Consider the following 10,416-nt stretch of genomic DNA (forward strand, 5'->3'; position numbering starts at 1 on the left):
TGTTCCTAGGACCACACCATGGACTAGGAGTTGTAACCAGAGGCAATGTGGGGCCATCTGGCGTCTCTAAATTGACTGTGTTCCCTTGAGAAAGAGAAAGAAGATGGCTTAGGCTAAACCTTGATTCGTGTTCACCAACTTTTTTTTAAGAGGTTTATATTATTTACTATGTATAAAACATCCTGCCTGCATGTGCGCCTGCCAGCCAGAAGAGAGCACCAGATCTCATTATAGATGGTTGGGAGCCACCATGTGGTTGCTGGGAACTGAACTCATGGACCTTTGGAAGAGCAGCCAGTGCTCTTAACCACTGAGCCATCTCTCCAGCCCCCAAATGTTCACCAGCGTGCATGTGATGTGACTTTAAGCTGCACTACCCACTGGGGAATCACTTCAGTCATTTGGAAATGGAAGTGACTACACCTGCTTTTTTATAGGCTTGTTACAGGGATTTGAAAAGAGTGGATGTCTCATATGTGATAGGCTTCTATATGTGTGTGTGCATGTGTGTGTGTGCGTGTGCGTGTGCATGTGTGTGTGTGCGTGTGCATGTGCATGTGTGTATGTATGTGTGTGTGTGTATCTGTGTGTGTTTATGTGTGTGCGTGTGTATATGCGTATGCATCTGTGCGTGTGTGTATGTGTGTGTATGTGTGTGTGTATTTGTGTGTGTGTGTGTGTGTGTTGTTAGGGATCCGAGGTAAGGACTCACACATGCTAGGATAGTGTTGCACCCAAGCCCCAGTGTGTTTTGTTTTTAATAACTGCAATCCTCAGATCTACTTGCCAGATACCTCAGCCTGGAAGAATTGGGGGTGCCCTTTCATTCCAAGCCTTCAGGATTCTGTCTCACCAGAGTGGCTACATGGGGCACTGCTCAAGGGACTTGCAGGTCCTTGGAGGTCTTTATCTGCACTCCTTGTCCAGGCTTCTTGGCTGAGGATTCCTGGGTTGAGTTGAGCGTAGAAGTCAGTACAAATCCCAAATCCACCCAACCCTTTCATCTACCAGGGCTCTTTGAAGGAGGGAAAATGCATGTGGATAAGAGAACCCAGCAGATGTAATTTATTTTCATTTGCAAAAACACTTTTGACAAGATCCCACCCTAAGTACTCCTAAAATAAAGAAACTGGGTCACAGTGGGGGAGGCTTTGTCATGGATGGAAGATCCTCCCTGTGGAAGGAAACAAAGGGTGCAAATGAAAGGCTAGATCTCCGGGTAGCGAAATTTGTGGGGGGCCCTCTGCATAGGGCTGGAATTCTACTCATTAACATTTACAACAGCAGAAGAGGGTGCCCTGGCAGAGACTTGCTGCCTTAGATGATGCTACCTAGGAGAGCACCTGCCTAGAATAGCATCCTGTGTGGGTGGACACAGAACACAGACAGGTGTATCTGGGTAGAAATGATTTGTAAAAGAATGAAAGGTTATTAGCTAAGATTGGAAAATGATTCCTTCAAACACTTTCCTTAAGAACAGACCCCACTCAGGTGTTAGCTGGCATTCTTCCCTGAGCAGTGTGGTCCTGCCCCTTACAGAACAGTTAGTATCTCTTAACCCCTGGCCTCTAAATACCAGTAGCTTCCCTCCATGCATGCACACATACATATTCCGTCACTGCTCGCAAAAGTTAGCTGTCCTTAAAGAGACACCACCACCCCTATTCTCCTCCACTTGAAATTTAGACCAGTGTGACATAAGTGCCCCACCCCAATTAGAAGAAAATAAAAGAAGAAGAAGAAGAAGCAAGATGTGTGGTAAATAAAAGAAACAAAGAGTAACCAGTAATGGTCTGGTCTTAACACAATACTCAAGCTCTCCTGTGAGTCCTTTGTCATAGGCAGTGATGTCCCCTCACTGTCCCTAACCTCCTCACAATGCTGAGGTCTGAGCTCTTGGAGTGTTTATGTTTAGGTATTGTTGTAAACCCCTCAGCTAGAGTCCAGTTGGAAGCATCCTTCAGTCCCAGGTGAGTGAATGGCAACCTTGGCGTTGGAAAGAACCTGTAAGAAACTCTGGTCAACAGGGACCTTGAGAGTTTATAACCTGAGGACAAAAAAATCCTTGCTTCTTCCGGGGGAGAGAGCAGAGAACTCCCAGACAAGGAAGATACTTGGAAGCGTAGCAACTGCAGGACAGACTCCCCAAGGGTGTAAATTACTGTGTAAAAGTCCAGCAGCAACCCTTAGTGCCTCATCTCCTGTCCTCCTAAGGCCAGGGAGAGTGAGCAAATGACCTCAACACCGATATTCCCGAGGGGTGACTGCAAGTCACTGAATGGCTTATGGGTTGCCCATCCAACCCCACCCAGAGAACACCTGCCACGTTCTACTCTGATAATTTAGGCAGTGGTGGCGGTGAATCATAATTTTTGATGGGGAGAATGGTTCTTTTTATTGAAACATGATGACATTAGAAAGTTTCTATGCTTAAAGGTGTAAGCTTCTGTTAACCACAAATTTCAATTATATGGAACCGCTTAACTTTCCCCAAACGTCAGTAAAATGAGGTATTATGGGCTTGTTTTTCACATGGAGAAAATTAGGGAGGCTAGACTCCGATAGGCAGTGCAGGGGAACATGTCACAAGGTGTCAAAGGGAACTAGGATTTGGGGGGGCAGGAGGGAGCCCTTAACTCACCACAGAGCTGCCATCAGCCAGGCCACCTTGCCAGCCCCAGAATGAGGCCAGAGACTCCACACAGCTGATGGTTACAGCTCTCAGCCTACGGGGCCAGTGCCACGCCTGAGGCTGAGCACCTGGCTTATGGGGTCTCACAGGGAACTCCTTGTGTGGTCAGCAGACCTGCAGTGACATCTTGTGATGCTGGGCAAAGCACATCACTTCCCTGAGCACAGACGTCCTCTGTGAGAAATAAGGACAGAAACCCTCTCTTCCTTCCTCCCTACCTTCTATAGATAGCAAGACTGGGTGGGGTGAAGTTCAGTGATGCATTTTTTATACTAGAATCACCTGGGAGAAGGGATTCTGGCCCTGGTATGCGAGGGATTGTATTGATTAGAGACGGGAACACCTGCCCACTGTGGGTGACACCATTCCCCAGGCTTAGATCCTGGACTGTATTTTTTTTTTTTAAGTGAGCTGAGCACAAGCATTTGCCTCCCTCTATCTCTTGACTATGGGTTCAGTGTGACCAGCTTCCTCAAGCTCCTGCTGCTGCCCCAAACTATGATGATCATCGGTGAGCCAAAGTAAGCTCTTTCTCCCTTAAGTTATCTTTGTCAGGGTATTTATCACACAGCAGAAGTAACGAAGGTGCCTAGCAAGCCCAAGGCACTAGCTTTGACCCCCTAACACTATAAAGCAAAATCGTATTTAAAAGACCTCGAAGTGTCAAAAAGCACTAACCAATTTTAATTCATGAAGAGCCAGTCCCCGAGGCACTCCTGCCACGTACAAGGGCATCTTGAAGATGGACAGAAACTAACCCCAGACAACTGGAGATCATGTGCAGGGGGGGTGGGGAATAATAGCAGACATCACAGAAATATTGGACAACACTATTAATACATTATTATTAATTAAATCAGACGATGAGCCTGCATGGTAAATAACAATAAAAATGTCGTCTTGGGCTGGGAACTGGTGAAGTCATGCTGTCACCACCATCAACTATAGCAGCAGCTAACACTTTTAGAGCACTTCGCTCACTGCTGAGAGACCTGGGTGCTTAGCCGGCCATGCCACCGGGGGTGGTGGAGAAGTGGGGTGGGGCATTGTCTTAGGAAAGACAGAAAAGGAAACCGTGATTTGGGCTGTAGCCCCCCCTCTCCCCCCTCCCCCGAGAACAGCTGCTCCTTACTGTATCCTAAACACTTAGCATAAAATTCTGCAGAGCAGGCACAAAACACAAAACAAAACAAAACCCTATTTGCTAAGTGGACCAAGAAGGCCCAGTTAGAATGTCTAGTGTATGGAGCAGGAGCTTTGGTGTCCAGTAGCATACCTGGGGCCGACTTTATTGGGTCTAGTTCTTCCTCTAGGGACTATTTTCCCACCAGTTCCTCATTTTGCCCTAGAACTTGCATGGTCCTTGGCAATCTCATCGTCTGTGATGTGCACAGATGTGCCCTATGTCCCCTGGCTCCAGAGTAGGATCCAAGCCTTTTCACCAGGAGCCACCACGGCCCCTTTCTTGTAAGGGGGTAGCATCCCCCAGCATACCAAGGGCTCAGGAGGCCACCGCCTCCTGCCTGGGCCCCCTCCCCTAAGATCTGATTTTCTCATCATCTGGATAGTCTCAGCAACTCACAGCAAAGGGCTGAACCAAGCTGACCTTTCTGGGGGTTTGTTTAAAGCAGAACAATGTTTGTCTTGTCCAAACACTATGAATTACTCCTGAGGATCCTGCCCGGTTTTACAATCCACAGCTACAAATGGCTTACATAAATAGGGACTAGTCCCTCCCCGGCCCCCCTCTCTGCTTCTAACGGTTTTTCCTCTCCCCCCTCCCCACCCTTGCCCACTGGTGTCCACTCCTTTCTGCCACTTCAAACCTTCTCCTATCTCGTGTCTTTCTGGTCTAGTGTGGTAAAAGGTCAGGTGCTACATTTTCTAGATCATAGCTCACACCTGGGCTGTTGCTGGCACAGGTCCCACTGTGGCTGGCTCCTCTGTCCCCTGCTATGGGCAGGTTTCTCTTGCTATGGTAACCTCTGAACACAGCTGTACTGTCTGTGCAATGCTGGCAGTGTGCAAGGTGAGAGCCAACTATGGAAGCATACTGGTTTGGAGGCCTCAATGTCCAATTAGCCTAGAGCCATCTTAGGCCATTCCTAAGTCTGTTTGGATGCTGAGCTCATCAACCGGCTGCTCTGATTGGCTGCAAATTCTCAGGACTTGACAGTAGTTTCTAGAAATAACCTCTACTCATTATGCTGCCGGTGTGCTTTTGCTGATCAAATAAGAGCTACCGAGAACAATCAGAGTTTGTAAGCTTGGGTGCGGGGTCTTCTGGGAAGAGCCCAGTGTGGGCGGCACTTAATATGGTCCCTGTATCACTGGTATCATTGTTTTGGGGAAGATCATTTAAAATGTGGTATTCTGGGCTCCGTGGGTAAAAACATTTGCCACCAAGCCTGATGACCTAAGTTTGATTTCCCCAGGACCGCACAGGGTGGAGAGCACTGACTCCCACAATTTGTCCTCTAGTCTCCACGGGCACTGTGTCACTGGAGTACAGAGTACACGGAGTAAAATGAACACAAAATGTAAATACATAAATGCACAAAAGTTTAAATAAATTAATGTGGCATTCGGACTATGCTCTCCCCCATATCTAGGAGCACTTAGAGAGCAGTTTCTAGGAGAACCGGGGAGTCTCTACCCAGTTGCAGCAAGGGGAGGGTGGCGCCATCCTGAGAGAAAACGCGCGGTTGCTAACACGCCAAGTAGGTGTTGGTGAAGACTTGGGAAGATGCCAAGGGTATGTGCTCTCCGGGCTGGTGGCCGGAGGTGTGAGCAGTGTGTGGGTGCCTTCTACCCCAAGCCTCCAGCACTTGGGGCCAAATGTGATCTCATTTTACCCTTGTTTTGCAAAGGAGGAAACTGAGCCTCAGAAGGGAGGAGTGACTTCCAGTCAGAAGTTGGTGAGTGGCATGGAATTCCATCTCCCGGGCACACCCTGCCCTTTCCAGAACCGCCCCCTTTCTTCCTAGCCCTCTCTTTACAGGTCCAGCCTCTGAGGGAGCCAACACCTCGGGGCCAGATCTACCCAGCCAGGTGGACACACAACGAACCCTCTTCTTAGGAAAGTCAAGTCCCAAGAGTTTCTCTCTGGATGGAGCTCAGGCCGCGCAGCCCTCTCCAGAGCTTTGCTGTGGGCGTTAGGGATGAAGATGAAGCGCAGAATCCTCTTCCACCGGAACCAGGAGACTCCAACATTCAGACCAATAGGTTTTGAGGGGCAGAGTGGGGGCTATTCTGAGTTAAGAAGCCATTTAAGGAGGGGGGAAGGAGTCCCAAGAAGACCCTATAACCCAGGCAGAAGTGACTGAACAGCTACGTGAATTTCTGCCCCATCCCACCCTCCATCCCCCGGAAGAACAGGATATAGCAAAGAATCCAAAATGAAAAATAAAGTCCGGTTCTCGTCGGGATTGCACCAGCCCAGCCCTGTTTCTACAACCTTTTCATTGCACCTAAGATCTCACGGTGTGACCTCGGGCACCCACCTACGTTTTTGCGAACGTGATCCTGGAAACTTTAACATCCTTGTGTTAAATGTGCTGTGCCTCCTTCTAGCTCAGCACTTAATCTTTCTATTCTAGTTCTTTGTCCACGGTGCCCTTAACTCCAGCTTCCTGTTTTCCCCGAGCCGCTTTGGCATGAGACTGGACCCAGCTCTAGCCCGACTTTCCCGTCGAAGGCCCTCGGCGAGTGATTCCTGGGCGCGCAGGCTGAGGCCGGCGGGTCCAAGGCGCAGGCCGGGGCTGTATGGAAATGGGCAGAGGAGCCGGCGGGCGCGGCGGCGATTTATTCTGGGAGTGACAGCCCCTTTGAGCGCTCGGCGAATGGTATTTTCTGTCTGTGAAAGCCTTTCTTCCCACCTCTGTTCAGATTAGCCCGGAGTATGAATGCGCCCATTATCCAGCCCGCTGACCATTCTGAAACGCCAAATTAATTACTAAGCACTGAATCAGGCTCCCGGGCCGGGGCACTGGGAGGTGTGAAAATAGCGAGCCGCCGGAGATGGGGACTGCAAGGGGCGCAGCGCGGAAAGGGCCGGGCGGGGTGCCCCGAGGGGCGGGCGCGGTGGGACTCCGGAGGGCTTGGCCAGACGCCGAGCGCGACCTGCCGGTGTGACCGTGAGCGGCCGCGGGGCGAACGGGCGGGCGGGCGGGCGGACGTAGAGCCGGGGTCGCGGCCGGGGAGCAGGCTGAGGCTGGCGGGCATCGCTGCTGCCAGAGCGCACTAAGTGCACCCGACTGTGACTCGTGCGTGCTTCCTGCTGCGTGCGGGCGCTTGTCTCCGTGCACCGCTCCGGGTGGCCGCCCCTAGACGGCCCCACCCTGGGGCCAACCCCACCAACCCCGTGCAAGCGGGCAGCGAATGCTGAAGCTGCCTTCCCAGGCCTTCCAAAAATTTGGGCGCCACCCTCCGTCGCTGCCCCAGACAGAGCTATCGAACGCAAGGCAGTCTCTAGGCTGCCTCCCCTGCGGGTGACACTTACTTGCGGGGGTGTTGGAGGTGTAGAGACGCTGGTCGGTGGAGGGAAGCGAGTTCTTGGTGGATCCTGCTGGATTGCGCTGGGAGCGGAGGAGCGCCCTCTTTTAAGACTCTTCCCCCAGGTTCCGCCAGGTGGTGTCACGCTTGCCCGGCCCTTATGGCTTCTCACTCACAGGTCACACTGGTACCGAGTGGGCGCTACCAGAAGTCAGTGGCTCGCCCCAGTCCTGCGGCCTGCCACGTTGGCTTCAAGTTGAGACTATGAAGGAGCAGTGATAGTTAAAGAGGACAGGGCGAATGCAATTAGAGACACACTAATTACCTCCCTCACCTTAGCTTTGGGTTGGTCTGGGAATTGAACTGAAGAAATCTGGTGTTTGGCCAGGAGCTGGGAGAGGCGCATTGCGAAGCAAAGGATCTTGTCCAAGGACGTGCGGTTTACGCCCCACCCCTCGCGCCCCTACTTCAAGTCAGGCTAACTGCACCGTGATGCAAGAGCGATAGGAAAGCTGATCTACCTTCTGCAACTATCATTTAAATAGATGGAGATGGAGTTAATGGAGATGTCTCCGTTAACTCTTGGAAATGAGTCATTTACACCTCTGAAAGTGAGATGAAGAGGCGGAGGAAGGCACTCCAGACTCCGCCAGAGAGCACTGCATCTCTCCGCTGACCCGCCCTGGATAACTTAGGCTGTTCACACCCGACCCTAGCACCTGAAAATCCGCGTCCGAGCTCAACTGGAATTTTGGATTTAAGGCTATTATTGAAAATTTTTACATTGTGGGCCTTCTATATCAATAATTATTCGCTGACACTTCAAATTGCATTATTAACGGTTTTTTTCTTCGTTATTCACTGACATTCCGTTTGCGTAGCAGCCTCCCTTGTTCTGAATTCTGTAATTTTAGTTAGTTTCTTATAACCTTAAAATGCTCCTGTAATAACCTTGGATGAGGGGTGTTTGCAGAGTGAACATTTTGTGGGTTGGCTGTTTGAGACAGGCTCTCGCTGTGTAACCCTGCCTGGTTTGAAGCCCTATAAATATGTAAATCGGTCTTGCCTCCGACTCACAGAGATCCACCTGCCTCTGCCTCCTCCAGTGCTGGGATTAGCGGTGTGCATCGCGGGAACCAATGTTTGTTCTTTTTAAAGACAGGTCTTGCAAAGTTGCTCCAGTCTGACCTGTGACTTAGTGAGTCTCCATCTGCGTCAGGCCCCCACAGTGCAGGGATTAGAGGTGTGCACCCCTATGCCTCTGCGGACTTTTTGAGTCTTTGCACTTCTTGGAATGTCGCTGTTAACAGGTCCTCTGATTAGATACAGGATTCTGGGATCTCAGCCTTTCGCTCACACTGTACAACAGGGATGCTGTTAGCCGTGAGCCAGACCCTTGCTTCCAGCCGTGACTGAAACATATCAGAGGACCAGTAAGCTTAGCCAGGCCTGGTTTTCTGTTACTAGTTATTGAACTGCTGTCTTCGACTTTTCGTTGCAGACCTTTCTTTCAGGTTTTAGATTAGAATCTTTTTTTAAAAAATTGAAGGATAGGATCTTGCTATGGAACCCTGACTGGCATGAAACTTACTATGTAGACCAGGCTGGCCCCAAAATTGTGAGTGATCTTCTTGCCACTCTCTCTGAATCCCTGGTGTTGGGACCAGGCATTCACCACCATGCTCAATGGGTCACACTCCTGGGAGGGAGGGGAGGGGGCAGATGCTGGGGATTTACTGAGGCTCCAACGTGGCTACACATGGGCTCCATGCTAAACTAAACCCTCAGTCCCCTAGTTTTCTCCAACACATTTTCCTCCCCTTATTCTTTTATTTGAGACAGGCTCACTATGTATCCCAGCAGTCCTAGAACCCTGCCTCAGGATCTTGAGTGCTGAGCTTACACTGTGGGCCACCATACCCAGCTCATTATCCTATCATCTATCATCTATCTATCTATCTATCTATCTATCTATCTTTGCCTGGAACTCATTATGTAGCCCAGACTACCCTCATGCTAGTGGGAATCTTCCTACCTCAGCCTCCTCAGTGATGTTATTTTCTTTCTTCTTTAAAAATTACACACATACATGTATATATGTGTGTGTGTATATATACAGAGAGGGGGAGAGAGAGAGAGAGAGAGAGAGAGAGAGAGAGAGAGAGAGAGAGAGAGAGAAGGACTCCTTTTGGAAGTTGGTTCTCTCCTATATTGATCCCAGGGATTATTAATTTGTTCCCCAGGCTGGTCTGGAACTTACTATGTAGACCAGGATGACCTCAAGATCACAGATATCCCTCTGCCTCTGCCCTTGCCCCCCTCCCCAAGTGCTGGGATTAAAGACAAGAGCTACCATAACCAGCTATTTTTTATTTCTTGTATGTGAGGGTGCCTACTTGTCTCTGTATATGTACTACATGTCCTCAGTGTCCTTGGAGGACAGAAGAAGGCATTGGATTCCCTAGACCTGGTGTTACAGGCAGGTGTGAGCCACTAAAATGTGGGTGCTGGGAACTGAACCCCAGTCCTCTTCAAGAGCTGTCACCACTCTTAACTTGAGGCATCTCTCGAGACCCCCCTCATTGTTTGATTTTCTTTCTTTAAAATATTATTTTATTTTATGTGTATGAGTGTTCTGCCTATATGTGTGTGTATGTATCATGTATGTGTCTGGTGCCCATAGGGCCAGAAGAGGGCATCCGATCCCCTGGAACTAGAGTTACACATGGTTGTGAGCTACCATGTGGGTGGTGGGAGTCGAACATGGGTCGGCTGCAAGAGTGCCACTGAGCCATCTTTCCAGCCTGAAGACAGACTCTGGAGATGGGGGGTGGGGTGGGTGTGGACAGAGTATGTTGTCACACATATGCAGCATCCGGGAGGCAGAAGCAGGTGGATCTCTGTGGTTTGAGGCCAGCCTGGCCTACATGCTAGGTTCTAGGCCACCTAAGACCTAGACTCAAAACAAGCAAACAAAAAAGTATAGGTGGTGTTGTTGCCTGCTTCCACTCCCAACGGCCACCTTGAATGAGTCGCTTATTCTCCCTTCATCTCCCCCACCGCTCTCTGTGGTTGCAGTGGTCTTGCTCTGCCCCCCACTGTCTAGCAATCTGTACATTAGAATTAAGAAGCAACAACAGACAGCAAAGAGTGTTGGAGAGGATGGAGAGAAATCGGAACCCCTTGATGCAGCAGTTCTCAACCTGTGGGTGGGGACCCCCTTTGGGAGG

The 10,416-nt window shown here is 50.0% G+C and overlaps 1 protein-coding gene across 1 annotated transcript in view; it reads right to left on the minus strand.

Moving 5' to 3' along the window:
• Ntn1 (netrin 1) overlaps nt 1-7,289 on the minus strand; it is a 184,355-nt gene extending 177,066 nt beyond the window's left edge. The window contains exon 1 of the mRNA XM_051168413.1: nt 7,194-7,289. The gene's annotated coding sequence lies outside the window, so the exon portion shown is untranslated. The remainder of the gene's footprint in view (nt 1-7,193) is intronic.
• Between the last annotated feature and the right edge of the window lie 3,127 nt (nt 7,290-10,416).

Source organism: Acomys russatus, chromosome 25 (assembly GCF_903995435.1).
Source record: "Acomys russatus chromosome 25, mAcoRus1.1, whole genome shotgun sequence".
In the NCBI taxonomy this organism is placed as follows: domain Eukaryota; kingdom Metazoa; phylum Chordata; class Mammalia; order Rodentia; family Muridae; genus Acomys; species Acomys russatus.